We start from the raw sequence: 18064 nt of genomic DNA on the forward strand, positions 1-18064 counted from the left end.
GCTGCGGAGATTTAAATTCTATAATTTCATTACTCCTCAAAGGTCCCTAATCCAGGATAAATATTTCCACTTGGCTTAGAGTTGCTGAATCCAACATGTGGAAATGTTTTGTGGTCGTCCTCTGGCTTCTCCCACCAGTGGTTCCAGTAACTCAACGTCACACACTTGGTCCTAGCGGCATTTCTGTCGAGATGGACAGGCGGGTGACTCAAGAGTCAAGCTAGGGACCCAGGATGTACTGAGCCAGGGACCCAGGATGTGTTGAGAGAAGGACCCAGGCCCTGCTGAGCCAGGCACCCAGGAGGTGCTCCCACTGGGACGTCCATGTGTAGGAGTGGAGGATGGGTCCTGGGCACATGTCCCATCAGAATACAAACAGCTGTGTCCTCTGTGTCGAGGGAGTGTAGCTTCAAGTGTGGCTGCTGCTGGGTCTGCCCATGACCCCTGAACAGGCAGCTCTGAATGCAGGGAGCAGGGGTTTCACGCACATCAGCTTTGGGGGCTCCAGGATGAGCTCCATGGGTGACAGTAGTCGAGTACACCATGAAATGCTGAGCTCAGTGGCAGACAGCAGGCAGGTGTGTGGGGACACCAGGCTGGCTAGGCTTGGACTCCGAGCTCCTGCAGCTGCTTCTGCCCAAGAAGGCAGGAATCGCAGACCTGCTGGCTGCTGTAGTGGTGGGGGAAACACCACCAGCTCTGTGACTGACCTGCTGAGGGTGGCAAAGACCTGACTGACCGCTGTCTCCACGCCACTCTCTCCCACGTGCCCTGCGCACCCACATTCCTTAGTCCCTGGAGAACCTGAGCAGCGGGTTGGGCTGCCCAGCGTCTGACCCAGCTCAGATGGCAGACAGAGCCTGGAAGTCACCTGAGGCATGAGTGGTGCCTGTCCCCACTCAGTGAAGAGCCACGATGTTTCCTCCAAAGAATGAAGCCTCGTCACCTCCAACCGCCTGGAATGTCACCTGTGCTGATGGGCCACGCCCAGCTCCTGAACCCTGACAGCTTCTCCAACCATCCACCTGCCACTAACTGTCTACAGAAAAAGAAGCTCCATCTGCATGAAGCAACGTGGGCTGCGTTCACAACACAGGCAGGACGCCAGGATGCTCCTACCACTAGACAGGGGGCACGTGGGACTGGGAATGCATGTCCTCACCCACGCCGGTGCTGACGCCCCAGTCCCCGCTGTCCTGCAGGCCACTCCTGCACATCCACCTCCCGTCCACCCACACACACGGGAGACAAAGAGTGTTAACTCAGGTAGTGGCTTGATGCACAGCTTTTCTGGCCATCGCTGAGGGACACCTGCTCCCAACACAGCAGAGGTGACCTCCGCATGCCGGGTACTGCCCCACAGGGGATAAAACATCTGTGCCACCAATCTGACCATCAGGCAAAACACAAGGAGAGAAAAGGTACTGCTGAAGGGAAGTTAAAATGTTGCAGCCCAAACAAGAAAACACGGTGAACTCCGACAACTGGTAGCCAAAACGCACAGGTCCAGATGACAGACCTCTTCCCAGGACAGAATGACAGACTGGATTCTCCTACTGGGTGTGGATAGCGTAGGGTCTGACCTGATCCTGTCCTGTGGTCACTGCAGATGGACACAGGTAAGAACAGGATAGCAGCATCTGAGGGCATCTGAAGGGAAGCCCCAGGAAACCTAACCACCTCCCTGCCTGGTAGAAACAGGCTGGGGATAACCAGAGGGTCGCATGGACGGCCGATCTCTCTCTGCTCAAGGTCAGCTGACACCACCTTCACTCCATCTGCCTTACCTCCCCCCACTGCCACGTAAAGTCAGACATTCATGGGTTCCACGGATTCTGTGTGGACGTCCGTGGGGCCGTGATCCTGCCCATTCTTGGGGAGGAGTTAAAAAGAGGTAAGTCAGGTCCAAGTCTTTCTTCTATAGGCCAAAAAAAAAAAGACTTCAGCAGGTCCCCCTGAAATACCAGTGGCCAGTTCCACACAGTCTGCCTCCACAAACGAAGGCTGGGTTATCGTCGCCCGTCCTCAGCTTCCTTAGGACACATGGGTGGATCCTGGGATGTCCGGCTGGCAAGAGGCCTCCAGCCTGGAGACAGAACGCAAGCTCAGACGCAGGAGGCCGACCCCCAAGGTTGCTCAGTGGACAGGGTCCCTGACCAGGGGCTGCACATTCCGCAGCTGTGAAGGAAGCTCCGAAGGCCGTCCAGCCAGCAGCCACAATGAAACTTCATGGAAAACACAAATTCAGATCCGGGCTGTGAAGCACTGGGTCCCAGGATGGACGGACCCTCTGGTCACTTAGACAATCCTCACCGCTGGGGACAGATGGTAGCCTCACCCGCGCAGGGTAAACAATTCCAGGAAGAAACACGAGTTACGGGTTCGGGGAACAGGATTCTCTTTCTAGGCTTCTGAGCCTCCCTGACATCTCCTCCAGCGGGCGCTTGCTTTGTTTCATGCTCTTTCTTGGAAGGAAGATGAGAACGTTCAGTTGGTGCCTCTGGGACTTCTCAGCACTTGTGGTTGCTCACATTTTTAATTTCTGCTGTAATTTCCTGGGCCTGCCCAGTATTCCCACAGCCACATGGAGTGAAAGATTCTCAGTTACACTCTGGTCTTTAAACACCCTCTTCCCGTTACTTTAAACCCGTATCAATCGAGCAAACTCAAGGTTTCAGCCAAAAGCGATAAAATTAGAAGCCAAACAATCTATTCTAATTATGTCCCTGGTGTAGCCGCTGAGCTCTGATGCAATTAAAAGAACAGCTTCCTAATAAAAGAGACAGAATTTGGTTTGAAATGTGAGTAATGGGGTAAAGTTTGCTAGATACAGAGGTATCAGGGGTGAAACTTATTTTAAACACATCAAAAACCAGATGGGTTACTGAGTGGACAGATGGAAGGTGGCTGGAGGGAAGGTGGCCAGACAGCTTTGTGAGAAAGCACCTGTGGTCAGTGGTAGAATCTAAATGATGGAAATTAACTGTTTATTGCAAAGATTTTTCCGCTTTGCTGTGTATCAGGATGTTTCATGATGCTGATATGTCTCAGGTGGTTTCCTGTAACCCACTGTTTACATCCTTTCAAGGCTTCTATGAAAATAAACTATTTTAGGCTTTTTTCTCCTGCTTTTTGTGGAATCTGACATGGATCTCACATGAGACCCTTCAAGAGAGACAGTGCTAATGGCTTTCATGCCACCTGTGGGTTAGCGAGTGGTGCCGTTTTCCATTTGACAATGACCACGGCACCACCAGCAACTCTCCCTCTGGCTCTGAGTATGGATCATATAAAACCTCATCAGCCTGAGCTTCATCCTTACGTTATTGTGGAGTGTTCCCAGCAAGCGCCAATCAGTTAAAAATCACCTAATTGTCCAATCTAGTTCTGTTCATGAGGTCTCTCTAGAGAGGGAGAGAGAAACAGAGACAGAGAGAAACACAGAGAAAGAGACATAAAGAGAGAGACAGAGAGACAGACAGAGACAGACAGACACACACACACACACAGGAGTCAGTGCTGTGACTTCCTTGGCAGGCCCTGCCCTGCCCACTGCCACCTGTATGACACCATCCATCTCCACCTGCTGGGGTGACAGCTGTCTACGCCCAAGTGCACAGGTGGGTACACACACCACCGCCACAGGGTATGCAGTGTGTCCCCCCTTCTGTCCATGGGAACCAGGGCTCAGGTGACCTGAGTATCGTGTCCACGGTTAACGTGTGGCTGGTAGAGCTAGGGATGAAACTCAGGCAGCCTGAGGACACTGCCTACCCCGGTGAAGCCCCGACCACTGTTAGAAATGCAGGGTCTCTGGCTCACCCCCCACCTGTTGGATCTGCAGCCTCACAGGCTCCCAGGTATTTGGAAGGCATACTGCAGGTGAGAAAGTGAGGCAGGTCCCATCCCCTTGGCCACTGGCAGTGGTCAGAATCATCCAGGTGGCTGATTAAATACGGATCGCTGTGCCCTCCAACCTTTGCTGCAGTGGACTGGGGGGAGGGCCCAGAACCTGCATCCTAACAGCCAGGACCCCCTCTGAGAAGCACAGCACACGGCCCTGTTGCTCCCCACGCCCCTCACCCCTCACTCCATACCCCTTGCCGACCCTGCCAGCTGTGGGGCAGACACAAGCTCCAGGACTAACTCCATGGCAACACTGCATTTACTCGTCCGCATGCAGCTGCATGACTTCCCCGAGCTCAGAAAGAAATGCAGCAGCTGCAGCAGCTGCCCTTGGGGGACTGCCGGGCACCAATTTTCCTGGTTCCATGTTAACCATGCTTCCCCTTTGATAGAACAGCTGTGGCGCGTGGTGAAGTCGTTCGGAACTTTCAGGAGCCAATAATCAGCGTACACGGGATAATCGTAAAATACTTCATCTCGCACAACAAATGCAGAGCACCTGTGGATGCTGATCCACTCTTGTGCCCACAGAACTGGAAGGACCAAAAGAAAAGCCAGGGGTCTCGTGCTGCCTGTCAGTAGAGTGAGCACTTTCCCAAATGTCAGGATTTATCATCTCTAAACCGTGCCTCCGAGTCATCACTTCCCAGTCTCCCAGGAAAACAAAACACTGCGCCCAGCAAGCAAGTCTGATGGAATAAGGGAAGGTCATGATTCCAGGATTAAAGAGAGCAGCAGAGGGCAGAGATCCACAGACGCATTTTAAAAGGGCGAAACGTAGCTGCTATAGGTGAAACAGGTGAAAATATAGCTGCTACAGGCTGGCTGTACACCTGCAGTCACCGTCTTCAAAGTGTGATTCCCACATGTCCCAGCGCCTGTGCAGCTGACCGCTGAGGTCAGCGTGCTCTCCAGGACCGCGGGCAAGTCCTCTACAGCTACTGAGAAAGGAGACAGACAGCACCTCGGGGTCACTTTCCGACTCCCGTATCTGCTCACCTGCATTGGTTAGGAACAGAATGAAACTCTTTACTGAGGTTCATGGACTTTATAATATATTACTACGTAGCATGTTCACTCTGCATTTGATTGTGTCTATGTAAGGATCAGGGTTGAATTCAAACAACACTGTTGACATTCTAATGGTATAAAATAACATCTGACTGAACATTACTTAAATCATTGAGGATTTTTAAAAGAAAATTAAAATATTATGAGTTCTGAAAATGCTATTCTTTCCATTTCAGGTTCAATTTTCCACATTCTACTCCGGGTCTGTGACTTGTTTCCTTAACAGACTTGGTTAAGAGTCAGACAAGCACAGTTCGGACACGACGCTAAATCACTAGATAAATGACCCCGTGAGGTCAAGCAGGCGCTGGCTACGTCCAGTCGCTATCCCCTGGGGCCAGGTTCCACCTGAGGCACTAGCTTCTGTTGCCCTCCAACAATCAAACATGGGGGGAGAGCAGAGGCAAAAAGTCAAGATTTCAAATCTTACTCATAATCTGAACCCTAGATGGCAAAAGATTGAGTTTTAAAATCTAACAAGTCTGTAAAATAGGAGTATAATCATGGGCCACAACAGAACTTCAGGTTGTTTTCTGTTCAGCCACTTTATTCCAGAGGAAGCCAAAATTAGTACAGCAGAGAATGTGTAGCGACAGCCACGGAGACTATCGTGTGCCGCGGCTCTCGGGGCCACACACAAGCAAGGTTCCAAGTGTGAAACTTACACCTGTTCAGAGGCTGCAGACACGAGCATTTCAACACCGGGAGGCAACCAGACAGCTGTTTATTCTTCCCCCTTAGATACTAGAGATAATGGCTTGAATCACGTCTGATTTTATATTGAGAAACTCATGTTCAATATCTCAAAACAGAACGTAGAAATGTAGCACCTGGCTGGTGGGCCTGACGGAGTCTCTTCATCTGAAAACAAAATGTGTGAACAGACAGGGAAGAGACAATGTAGAAAACTAAGAAACAAGGGCACCAAACTGTGGGCAACATCACCACCAACCCCAACGGAAATGGAAACAGATTAAGAAAATACACTTCATGAAATCAAGAATAAGAGAAAAAATATAAAAAGGTGTTTCAACTATTGACGGTTACATTACCAGCTGCCCCCAAACTTAGTAGTTTAAAATAATAACCACTTTCTTGCATTTCAGGATTGTGGGTCAGGAACTGGGCAAGTCCAGTTAGTTAGGTGACTGGGGCTGCCAACTGTATACACACAAAATAAAAGATGGACATGGACCCTCACTCACATCTATGGAAATATTGATGCAAAACAGACCACAGGCCTAAATGTGTGAGCTGAGACTACAAAATTCTTGAAAGAAAACACAGGTAAATCTTTGTAACTCCGTAACTTTGGCAAATGAATCTGATATGACACCTAAACCACAAGCATCCAAAAATATTGGTACATTGAACTTGATCAAAATTAAAACTTTTGTGTTAAAAAAATACTATAAAGGAAGTGAAGACCACCCACAGACTGGGAGAAAATAGTTCAGTTACATATCTGGTAAGTGTCTGGTACTCACAATACACAAAAATCTATTAAAATTGAACAACGTCAAGTAACCCAGTTTTAAACAGGACAAAGAATCTGAACAGAATGTCTCCACAATTGGGATTTCTCCAGAGAAGTCACGGAGATACACAGACGGCCAGCAGACATAAATGTGCTCCCACCACTCACCTTAGGGAAATGCTGATCTAAGCCCTGAGAAACCACTTTACACCCCAGAATGGCTACAATAAAAAACAGAGAACTACACATGTTGGCAAATATGTGGGGACAGTGGGACCTTACACGTTACGAGAGGGGTTTAAAACAACGCAGCCACATAGGAAAGTCTGGCAGCTCCTCAAACAAAAATAGAATCACCTCGTGGCTCAGAAGCCCACTCCAAGGTATGTACACAAGAGAACTGAGGAGATGTTTAGACAAAAACTTGTCCATGACTCTTTACAGCACCACTGTTCAGTGTAGCCAGAAAGCGGAGACCACCCCAAAATCCACCAACAGGTGGGGAAACAAAATATGTTCTAGCCACGCGATGAGGTATTTTCAGCCATAAGTAGGATACGAGCTACCACACGGATGAAACTCGAAACACTGTTCTAAACGACAGAGGCCAAGCCCAGAAGGACATGTAAGATCCCACTGACGTGAACTGTTCAGAAAAGGCAAATCCAGAGACAGAGGTAAGTTGATGTTAGCCAGGGGCTGGGGCCCTGGCCTGGGTCTGACGGCTGACAAGCACAGGTCTCTCTGGGGGTGGCACGCCTGGGACCGGGTAGTGATGGTGGCACAATATATAAATATGCTCAAACCAACTGCACCACACTGTTAAAAATGGTGAATTTTATGTCACATAAACTATGTTTCAATAAAAATATCTAATAAAATGTGTTCTGAAACATCTGCAGATGAAACACCGGCTGAGGCTTGCTTCCGTGTGACCTAAGGGCCGGAGGAGATGCGGAGAGGACAAGGCTGATGCCCAAGCACGCTGGTGACAGGAACGCTGGGCTCATGAGGTTGTCCACCCTACTTTTAGACATATTTGGAATTTTGCATAATATAATTACTTTTGAAAGAATAGGCAAATTTTATAAAAAGGGCTGTGGAGAAGAAGCTGTTACAAAGCTACATAATAAAAACCAGTGGACTCTGTTGGAAAATGTTAAGCAGCAGACCCAAGAATAGCACGAGGGACCTCGAGTTGCAGATTAGTGAGAAAAGTGGGTAGTAGTCGGGGCTCCTGCCAGCCCTATGGGAGAAAAGTAAGTGGGTGGAGCCTCACCTGGTACCACACGTACAGATGAAATGCACAAAGATTATGTTTAAATAAAACTAAAAATACTTAAGAACTATGTAAATATAAAACAAAACTAGGAAACCATCAATGAACATATCATCTTAGGGGAAAGTTTTCCTAAATCTAATAATAAAAATGGATCTTAGATTTTTTTTAAATATCACAAACGCAAAAATTATTGCTAACATATGGAAAGGGGTTGATACCTAAATTTTTAAAAAGTGTCTCCATGAGAAAAGTAATTTAAAGGGTGAATAAAATAACTCACTAAAAATGAGACACAAATGAGATACCGAGGGGAGTCCTCTCGCTGTCCACAACCTGAGGCCATGCGCTGTAGCAGCCCCTCCTCGTGAGCTGCAGAGGCAGAAACGAGGAGATTCCCCGAGATCTGAAACGAAGTTGCCTCCCTCCAGGCCCGTCCAGCCTGGGCACAGACCTGTGTTCTGCGTAACAAATGTTTTAAAATAATAATTTTTACTGTTTGATGTAGACACACTGCTTTCTCAAACTCTATTAGGAGGTAAATAAGTTGACCCAAACTAGTTAGAGAAAACGTGGCAATATTTATCAAAAGCTGTCAAGAAGTGAGGACACTAACTGGGCGATTACATTCCTAAAAATTATTCTACAGAATAACCACAGGAGTATGAAGACATATTTACAGGGTGCTCATCACAGCACTACATGTACTGGCCATGCTAGAAGCTACCTGATCGCAACAATAAAATGTTCATTAGATAAATTACGGTGCGTGATACCAATTCCATTAGGTGAAAAACCAGACTAAAACCAGTACCTGCAACAGGTTGTTTTGCTATGCATGTGTGTGTGTCTATCACATCTGCACCCACACACACGTGGAAAAACCTGCATGTTTGTACACAGACGTGCTACAGGGGCGGCCTCTGCGTGCGGGAAGCTTGTGACCAGAACGGCTGTTTCTCCCCTTTAGTTTTTTCACTGTGTCATGTTCACGTATATTTTCTACTTTCCAGAATGGTCTATATTGCTTCTTTAAAAAGTGAGAAAGCATCCAGAGATAATATCTCTGAAGTTAAAACATAATTCCACCAGTATATTATTTTTGTGTATCTGCCTCTTAAATTCCCCTCAAATAACTGCATACTCTACAAATTGCTCTAAGATAAGAGATTTTTTTATTATGGCCAAACCATACTCGTTAAATCAGACTGTGATCCACTTTTTAATTCAGCTCCAGTTTCTGTTTTGGGGAACAGATGAAGTGGGCTTTGGGCCCGGGTCCCTGAGGTGAGTCACCATGTGAAGATGCCATTAGGTACCACAGGCAAACACAGCGAGTTTGTGTGGTTTTAATGGGGACGGCTTGTTACTGTGCCTTCTCGTTGGTCGCACGCAGCTGTCCTCTGAACACTGCGCACCCTTGAATAAAACACCAGTTGCCGTGTTTATAACTCGCCGCCCGCCCAGCCTCGGGCAATGACTATAAAATGGAGTATGTGTGAGAGGAACTGTGTGTTGAGAACTAAAATGCTGCAACTTATTCAAACATGAATTTTTCAAGTTGGGCTTATAAATCACTTACAAAGAAATTGAGCAGAACTAAAATTACAGCCCAGCTGTCACATTCCTCTGATGTGACCACAGCGTGCTTGGGGCTGGAGGCCATGGCAGTGAGTGTTCACAGAGCCGAAAGCTTTGCCAGACCATGGGGAACAAACAGCTTCCACTGGCCAGATATTAGATCAACGGCCATTAAATATAATCCAAACCATCTCCCGTGGCCACAACTCAAAAGCTGCAGTACAAACAGTTGCAAATGTGTCACTCGCAATACAGGCGTCCTGTCACACAGGCTGGTCCACGTGCTGCCGTGGAAATCCCGTGGCCTCTCAACCAGGAGGACAGCCACAGCCCAAGGGCCCAGGTCAAACACTGCCTTCCCTGTCCCTCCTTCCAACCTGTTGTCTGTGCCAAGTTACAAACACCCCCATCTCTGTGAACTGCACCCGCCACAGGCTTGTGTGGGCTTCACGGCACATGCAGTCCTGTGGGTTTGAGGCAGGAAGTACATGGCCTCAACTGTGTGAAGACAGCGCAGCTCTGGGCTCCGAGTCTGGGATTTCATCTGCCCACTGGCTCCCATGCGCAGGCGGGTGGGACCCAGCTCTGAAAGCCAGTCCAGTGCCATGGCCATGCCTCCCACCCTCCCTCATCCACAGTGCACGCCACCCCCTACCTGCTAGGGAGCAATGTTTTCCAGAACAGGATGACAGGCACCTGCATTTCGTTTCTCCACTGGGGCTCATCCTTGCTGACTCCCCTGTGAACCAATGAAGAACATTCTCCCAGTACTGTCAGTGTCAACACAAGCACATGACAAACCTGTCCACACCTTAAAGTCCTCAGTTTTACAGCCATTGTCTCCAAACGTTCTCTTTTCTAACATGGATGTAAACAGAAAACACCCTATGTGCCCTCTAACTGTGAGGGAAGCAGCCCTACCCTGGTGGGTTCACGTAGCAGATACTTGTGTATGGCTTCCCTAACGGGTACCTGTGTGTTCTCTCACCATTAAGCACCTTTTGGGAAATTTCCACACGTTTAGGAAACCCCCACCTTACCAGTCTGCACCTCCAGGTGGGGGTGGACACTGTTCCCAGCGCCCCACCTATGGGGGTAGCTGACCCAGGCACAGGTGCCAGCACCTGCAGGAGACCTCATCTCAGGGGGAACACTGAGTAGCAGCAGGTCTTGTACACTGTGGCCCACTCTCTCACCGAGCCCAGCCGATTTCCTGTTTTTATTCATATTTCTTATTAAATGACGATTTAACACTATTGTCAACGCTTAGGCAGAACATCCAACATGTACGCTAATTATATTCACTTAAACTTTTGTTAACTTCAGTCATGTAAATGCAAAGCTTTATGTAATTTTTCATTTTGATGTGATAAGGTGCATGGGTGAGGTGGATGGGTAAACAGGTTATCCTTACTGAGCGCTAACTGAAATAAGAATTTTAAGTTCTGACTCCCGACAATGTCTCAGCTGAGGTCCCCAGGACCGGCAAACTTGAGGAATAGCTGCTTCGGCTGCAGTGGCGCCTCAAAGGGGAGTGAGCCCCGGACCTGTGTCACTATGAGGCCATCGGACTGTGACGTCAACTCGACCCATATTCCTAGGCCCTGACAGTGTGTGCGGACAGCGTGCTGGACTGAGCTGCAAGGTCACCGGAGGTAGACTCACAGAGCAGACGCAGCTCCATAAACCAACCGGCTCATGAAGGAGCTTGGGGTGGAGCAGGAAACTCACTCAGAAGAAGGCGGGCCCCAGACTGGGCAGGCAGGGTCTTGAAGGCCTAGTAGTAACTAGGTGGGGAGAGGAAAGGAATGTTTACCCAAAAGAAGAGGTAGGCTCTGCAAAGGCCCTGAGGTGAGGGGAGGCAGCACACAGACAGCATAGCAGCCACACCTGTGAGCAGTGGTCAGCGCACATGGATCTGAGAGGAGCAAACCCTTGTGATGAAAAGTGGTCCTGAGCACATCAAATGCGCAACCACCAAACCAGACACAACTGGCTTCTGCTTCAAAACCGGGCGTCTGCACCCCAGTGCCCACTAGCTCTCCAAGGCTGTTTTCCACGGAAAACGTCGGGCGTAATTTCAATAACATCAAATTCAAGAGCAAAAGACAAGGCATAAAAAGACAGGAAAACTGCTCAAATAGATGTGGTAGTAAACATCTTTTCCCATCAACATAACTTTTAAGGACTAAGTTTAATCAAAATAGGTTTTGTCCCTTATTTTAGAATTTAAAATCCAAACCATGAGGATGAGAGTATCTGTTTTCCAAGTGCGCAGGTTGGCTTAACTTTGTGCTCTTCGAATGCACATGGGAAGGAATTTAAAGGAGTTTCCCATGCCAGCTGGAGCTGGGGGCAGACTGGAGGGAGGTTCGAAGGGGGAAGTCAGCGTCTCCTGAGCCCACAGAGGGGCTGGCCCAGAACCCTGCTGCAGGAGCTGCAGGGGTGGGACTTCATTCAACCTTCCCAGCAGGAGGGCAGCGCACCCTAAACACTGCTGGGGCCTCTGCTGCACTTCACTCCCAGGGTCCACTGCTCTCCAACTGCTCCTGACACCAGGGCGACTAGCTCTGCCCCACCCCAGGAGATCTCGGTGGCCTCTACAAGCAAGGCCCAGATCTTGGACCAGACCCAAAGCAGCTGATAGAGGCCCACCTGCCTGGCCAGACTGTTGGCTACATGGTCCCAGTGCAGACAGGACAGGGCAGGCGTCAGACACAGCCCAGGCGGTTACACACCTACTCACCTGTCTGCACCTCACAGGGAGGACCTGGCTGGAATCCACGGGTCCTGGGTGTGGTCCTGACCAGTCTCTTACAGTTTCCAGAACGTCGCATCTCTCTGATGATCAGTGACGTTGAACATCTTCTCATGTGGTCTATTGGCCATTGGTATGTCCTCTTTGGAGGTGTCTACTCAGGTCTTTCACTCATTTTTTTAATCAGATTGTTTCTTTTGGAAACACAGGGAACAGTCAATAACCGGGTGACGGCTTACCATGGTGATCAAAGCACAGGGTATAGAAATGTTGAATCACCGTGGTACACCTGCAACCAACACAATACTGCACACCAACTATACTTTCATATAGAATGTTTTAAATAGGGTGAAAAGCCATTCTATTAGATGCTGCACTCACTGCAGAAAAATCCACGGGAGTTGCTATATTTGGAGGAAATGAAGCCAGTTTTATTCAGCCTTGCTGAGCTGATCTATCTCACCAAGTTTTGAAGACTGTGGGTCTGGGAGACAGATTGTCAAGTTGCTTAAATGGCACCGTATTTGTCCTGACATATTTTGCGAATCAGCAACTAAGAACTGGCAGAGAAACCCAGTGCTCCCTTCCCAGAGGCCTGGACTTTAAGGCCAATTCCTAAATGCAAAACCCATTTTGGGGTAAAATTTTATACCAAGATGAAACTTTACCCTCCATCAATCATCAGAGGACTGACTTAATATTAAGTCCTACATAATAGTCTAAATTAGAAACACCTAAGTAAATGGACACTATTCCAAATGAGAAAGAACACTGCCTGCCCTGGTGTACTATTCAACATTTCAAGGGTTAAGTTTCACTTACTCTAACCCCTCTACCAGACATTAAACATCTCTAATATATATTTACCAGCTCTCAGACTTGCTACCCACCATGTGCGACATGAAACTTTTCTGGGTGGAACCTGGCTTCACAGCAAGGATAAGCCACAGGACTGGGACATGACTGAAACAGAGCAGAGTCCCTGACAGCTTTGGGGCCACGTTTCTCATGCAGCAGGAGGGTTGCTTAGTGGGTCCCCAGAAGGAAGCAGCTCACTTTACTCAGAGACCTCACACCCCCTCTGACCAACGCAGCACAGGTAACAATCCCACATAGGGAAGACTGGCCACACCACTGCCCGCTAAGAACACAAGGGAGGTGCTGCAACGAGGTGGCAACTCGAGCGACAGATGCACAAGTCAGTTTCCCACAGAATAAAACGACTTGTGGTTCATTTTGATTTTTTAAAAATTACCACTCAATTTATAAAGAGTTCAAATTTTTAAAACCTCATTCCTTAAGCCTTTAATTCAACTTATTATCTTATTATATTTAGAAATCTAGTGAATTTTAGCATCTACATGCAAAGCAGCCTTTGATTTATGTTAAATCTACTCATAATGAACAAATTAGAAATTTCTTAGGCAATGAGTCAAGCTTACAACTTAAGTTACTTTAAAATTGTCAAGATTCATTTCAAATTTAGTATGTTACATTTTCTTGAACACTTTAAATGACAAAAATTTTTTAAAATGCTCCCAAATTCTTAATTCTCAAAAATTTAATAAAGTAAACGTATAAATATGGTGAATCTCAAGTTTTCTCAGATGCTAAAGTGCTGCTAACAAGCTTGTGCAATGGTCTCATTTTTCTGAGACAGGGCCTCCCAAGTCTCAGTCAACTCATGTTTCAAATGAGAATCAAAATCCTTAAAACTTTACAAACACCTTAAATATTAATTACTCTCAGGTCATTCCTAAATCCATGAAATTGTATTAATACAGTGGGTTTAAGAGGTTTCATCTCTAAATTCTAACCACTAAAGAAACTTTTTCCGACCTGAAGTTAGCGTTACCATCCCAGGGAAGCTAGAATACACCCAACAGTTAGGCAAGCTGAGCCCGCTGTATAACGAATGCCCTTGAGAGGGTTGCACCTCTGCGGTACAGGTAATACCTTTTCCTAATTCTTCTGCCTTTTGGCAGCTAGAGTCTCCCTAGTCTTGGTTGGACTTTGGTTGCATTTAGCCCTCCAAAGGCAAATTAATGTCTTCCCAAGTTGCTCAAAAAAACACATTTGAGGTCATTCGTTCCATTGGGTAACTTTTGCTCATACGTAATGTTTTATGACCCTGTTGAACTTTACCACCTGACTGGATGCCATTTCCTTTCTCATCAACTTTTCCAGTCCGTTGGGGTCACAATGCACCCACATGGAGTCGGTTTATCTCCCGTGGCTTTTCCTGATTCTGTAATCAAAGTCTGGCCACAAGGAAACCAGAGGCAGCGTCCACAGAGACTCCTGGTGAGGGGCAGAGCCTTCCAAGCAAGTCAACGAGTAACAAGGGTAGTTAAACCTGAACTTTGAACAGGGACAAACACGAGAACTAAAACAGAAATGAAAAGCCGAAATCTCAGCACAGAGGAGGCTCCGAATCACGGGACTCCCGGGGGACAGTGCAGATGGGAAGCTACGCATTCTCCTAACCACTTGCACTTCGGAATCTTCAACCGGGAGGCAAGACCACAGTGCACACTTGATACATCACTGCCCAGAAATGTTTTTGGTAAATCAGAAAATTCTCTTTATGAGATGTGGGCTAGCTTATTCTCAGCTAATCTTTTTTTAACTTAAAAAAAATTAGGAAATCTCTCTTCATAAGATAGAACATTTACAGCAGGAGCAGCATCTCCATGACAACCATGGTCAAAATAGGCAAGGCCGGGAAGGGAGACTCCCATCCTCGACTTTCTCACCTGTGCCCATCCTGCACAAGAGCATCTCCAGAGCAGCTTATCTGAACTGTGGGTATTAAGTAAATAGTGTAACCTGACTACTGAACTTATGAATCCAAACTGATACAATGGTCACAAATATCACAAACTTTTATTCAATTTAAAAACCAAGTAACATGTTTTCCAGATACGAACTTGGGTTATTTTTCTTGGCAGAGCTAAACCATGGCTCCCAAAGTAACATCACCTAATTAAAACAGATGGATTTAAGTTTCAGCCTCATATGCTTTAGTAAATAAATTTTTCTAAAAGTTTGACAAGAGATGACTTGGGAAAGAATATTGGATATTTTAAAGTTCCTAGAGGGTAACAATATTGTCTTTGTGCTTCTATTTGTAAAATGGCCCCTAGGGACGAATTCTAATGGCCCTACTAAGATCAACGTTTCAATAATTAAAGTGAATGGCACTTGGTTCAAGTCCTAACCCCAATGAATCAAATCACCAAACTACCAGCCTGGCAGGAAGAGAGACGTGCTCACATCCCTCACCTTCAGTATCCAGCTTCCACTCAAAAATTACAAAACACATCAAAGGGGGAGCAGCTGTCAAGACACAAGGCAGAACCTGAAATGTCCCAGATATTGGCACTGTCGGCCACGGAATTTAAAAATTACAGTACTGTTTTAAAGACTCTGCTGTGCTTTATCAGAGGTTAGTCACTGGAAAGGAGCGAATCACGCAGCCCTAAAGCAACTAGGAGAGCCCGGCCAGATGCCTCAGGGGTTGGGCTTCCCCCAGACTGAGGGTCCGGGGTTCGATCTGGCCAAGGGCACGTTGCAGGCCCGACCCCCAGCTCCGGGGTGCGGGCGGGAGGCCGGAGGCGGCCCGGCGGCGTCTCTTCCGCATCATGTCTCCCCCGCCCCCCCCACTCTCTGAAAAGCAATGGGAAAATACCCTCAGGTGAGCATTAAAAATAAATTAAATAAGTGGGAAAAGTCAAAGTTCTGTACTTCAATCTAAGAAAAGCACTTACTGTGAATGCAAAGGGCAAAACACTGACTTTAAAATAAAAGCCAGGACAGCCAATAAACAAAACATCGGGTTCGTAAGGTAAAGTTACCAAAGGTAGGGACGAGCAATCTAACAACGAAAAAGCCTCAGCGGCGACAGAGGTTTGCACAGCTTTTCCCAATTTAAACGGCCAAGCGCTGGAAGCAGGTCAACTCGCGACGCTGAAAGACGCTTCGTGCTGCGCTGGGCTCAGACGGCTCACCGCGCACCCTCGGAGCCGCCCGCCGCGCCCGCCGCAGCCCCGGCTCGGCTCCGCCCACGGGCCTGCCCCCTCAGGCCCCGCCCCCGCGCTGCCCCTCAGGCCCTGACCCCCCTCAGGCCCTGACCCCCCTCAGGCCCCGACCCCCCTCAGGCCCCGCCCCTCGCGCTGCCCCTCAGGCCCTGACCCCCCTCAGGCCCCGCCCCTCGCGCTGCCCCTCAGGCCCTGACCCCCCTCAGGCCCCGACCCCCCTCAGGCCCCGCCCCTCGCGCTGACCCTCAGGCCCTGACACCCCTCAGGCCCTGCCCCTCCTCAGGCCCCGCCCCTCGCGCTGACCCTCAGGCCCTGACACCCCTCAGGCCCTGCCCCTCCTCAGGCCCCGCCCCCCGCGCTGACCCTCAGGCCCTGACACCCCTCAGGCCCTGACACCCCTCAGGCCCTGACACCCCTCAGGCCCCGACCCCCCTCAGGCCCCGCCCCTCGCGCTGACCCTCAGGCCCTGACACCCCTCAGGCCCTGACACCCCTCAGGCCCTGCCCCTCCTCAGGCCCCGCCCCCCGCGCTGACCCTCAGGCCCCGCCCCCGTCTCGGGCAGGCGTACTTCCTCTAAACCCAGCAGCTGCGCGCCGCGGGGCCCACAGGACGCAGGCTCCGCCCCAGGCCCCGCGCAGTCGGCCCTCGCCCGCCGGCCGGGACCCTCCTCGGCGCCTGGCACGAGGCTGCCCGCGCTCCCGGGCCGTCTGCGCCGCGTCCGGTCCCTTCGTCTGTCCTCCTATGGTGTACACTCCTCCACACCGGGGCCCCTCTCTCCCAATTGTCTTCACGGGGGTTTTCAGTCCTTCCCACGCTCGTCCCCCGTGTGTCCTGCCCGCTGCCCGCTCTCAGGGCTCCCACGGCCCGGCGGCCCGATGGGCGGCAACCTCGGGGCGGAGCGAGACCCTCGGGCCCTCCCCGCAGGGTTTCCGGGGGACCCACGCTCCCCGACGCCCGACTCCCCACAGCGGCTGGGCCCACGGGAGGCCGGTACCTGCGGGGCGGACGGGCGGAAGGCCGCCGCGGTGACCGTGTCCGTGTGTCCCGACAGCCGGCGGCAGAAGGTGCTGGAGCCCACGTCGTACAGGTAGGCCTGGGGGAGAGGGCGCGCTGGGGCGGCTGCTCGGACCCGCCTGCGCACAGGACGGCGGGGGGCCCCGTGCTCCCCCCGGCAAGGCTCCCGCGCGGGCAGGGCACCCAACCGCAGCCCCGCGGGCAAGGCCGAGCCCCAGGACAGCCACGTCAGGCCCGCCTCTCCACGTGCCCGCCCGCGGGCTCGGCGCCCCGGGAGCCCGCTCTGGGACGCGGCGAGGGGCTCGCTTCACCCCGCAAACCCCCGCGGCGGGGGGGGGGGGGGGCTCGGCCCCTCCGGACCGCACAGCCCCGCGCTCCACCCGGGAAGCCCCGTCTCTCACGGGAGGCCCCGCCCCTGGCCCTGGTTGGTCCATCCAAATGAGAATCCTGTTTCATTGGTCCAAAAAGCAGTGCCCTCATTGGTCAGAATGGTGTTGCTCCGATTGGTTGGTGAGGATGCTAATGAGGACAGCACTCGCGGCTCCGATTGGACGGGGAGAGCCTCGGTCCTATTGGCTGACGCAGCTCCGAGGGCTGCAGGCTGCTTTGGCTCAGCTCCGGCTCCAGCAGCCCGGCCCTTCTCGCTGGGAGGTTCCTCCTCGGGCTTCGCGGACCTCACTCGACGTCCCAAGTTAAGTGAAAAAATGATGTTTTATTGCCCTTTCCGTAAACCTGAGAGAGAACTTGCCAGTAATCAGCTTGAGATTTGAGCAGTTCAGATATTTAGAATCTGTATATGACTTCATGAAATTAAAAATACGAAGTCAGATGAATGTCAGAGGGATGGAGAAGGGTGGGTGGGTGGAGGGGGAGAGAGTAACCAAAGAATTTATGTGCATATATACACAACCCAAGGACATGGACAATGGTGGGGAGAG

This window comes from Miniopterus natalensis, chromosome 5 (assembly GCF_054644295.1).
Source record: "Miniopterus natalensis isolate mMinNat1 chromosome 5, mMinNat1.hap1, whole genome shotgun sequence".
NCBI classification, from domain to species: Eukaryota; Metazoa; Chordata; class Mammalia; order Chiroptera; family Miniopteridae; genus Miniopterus; species Miniopterus natalensis.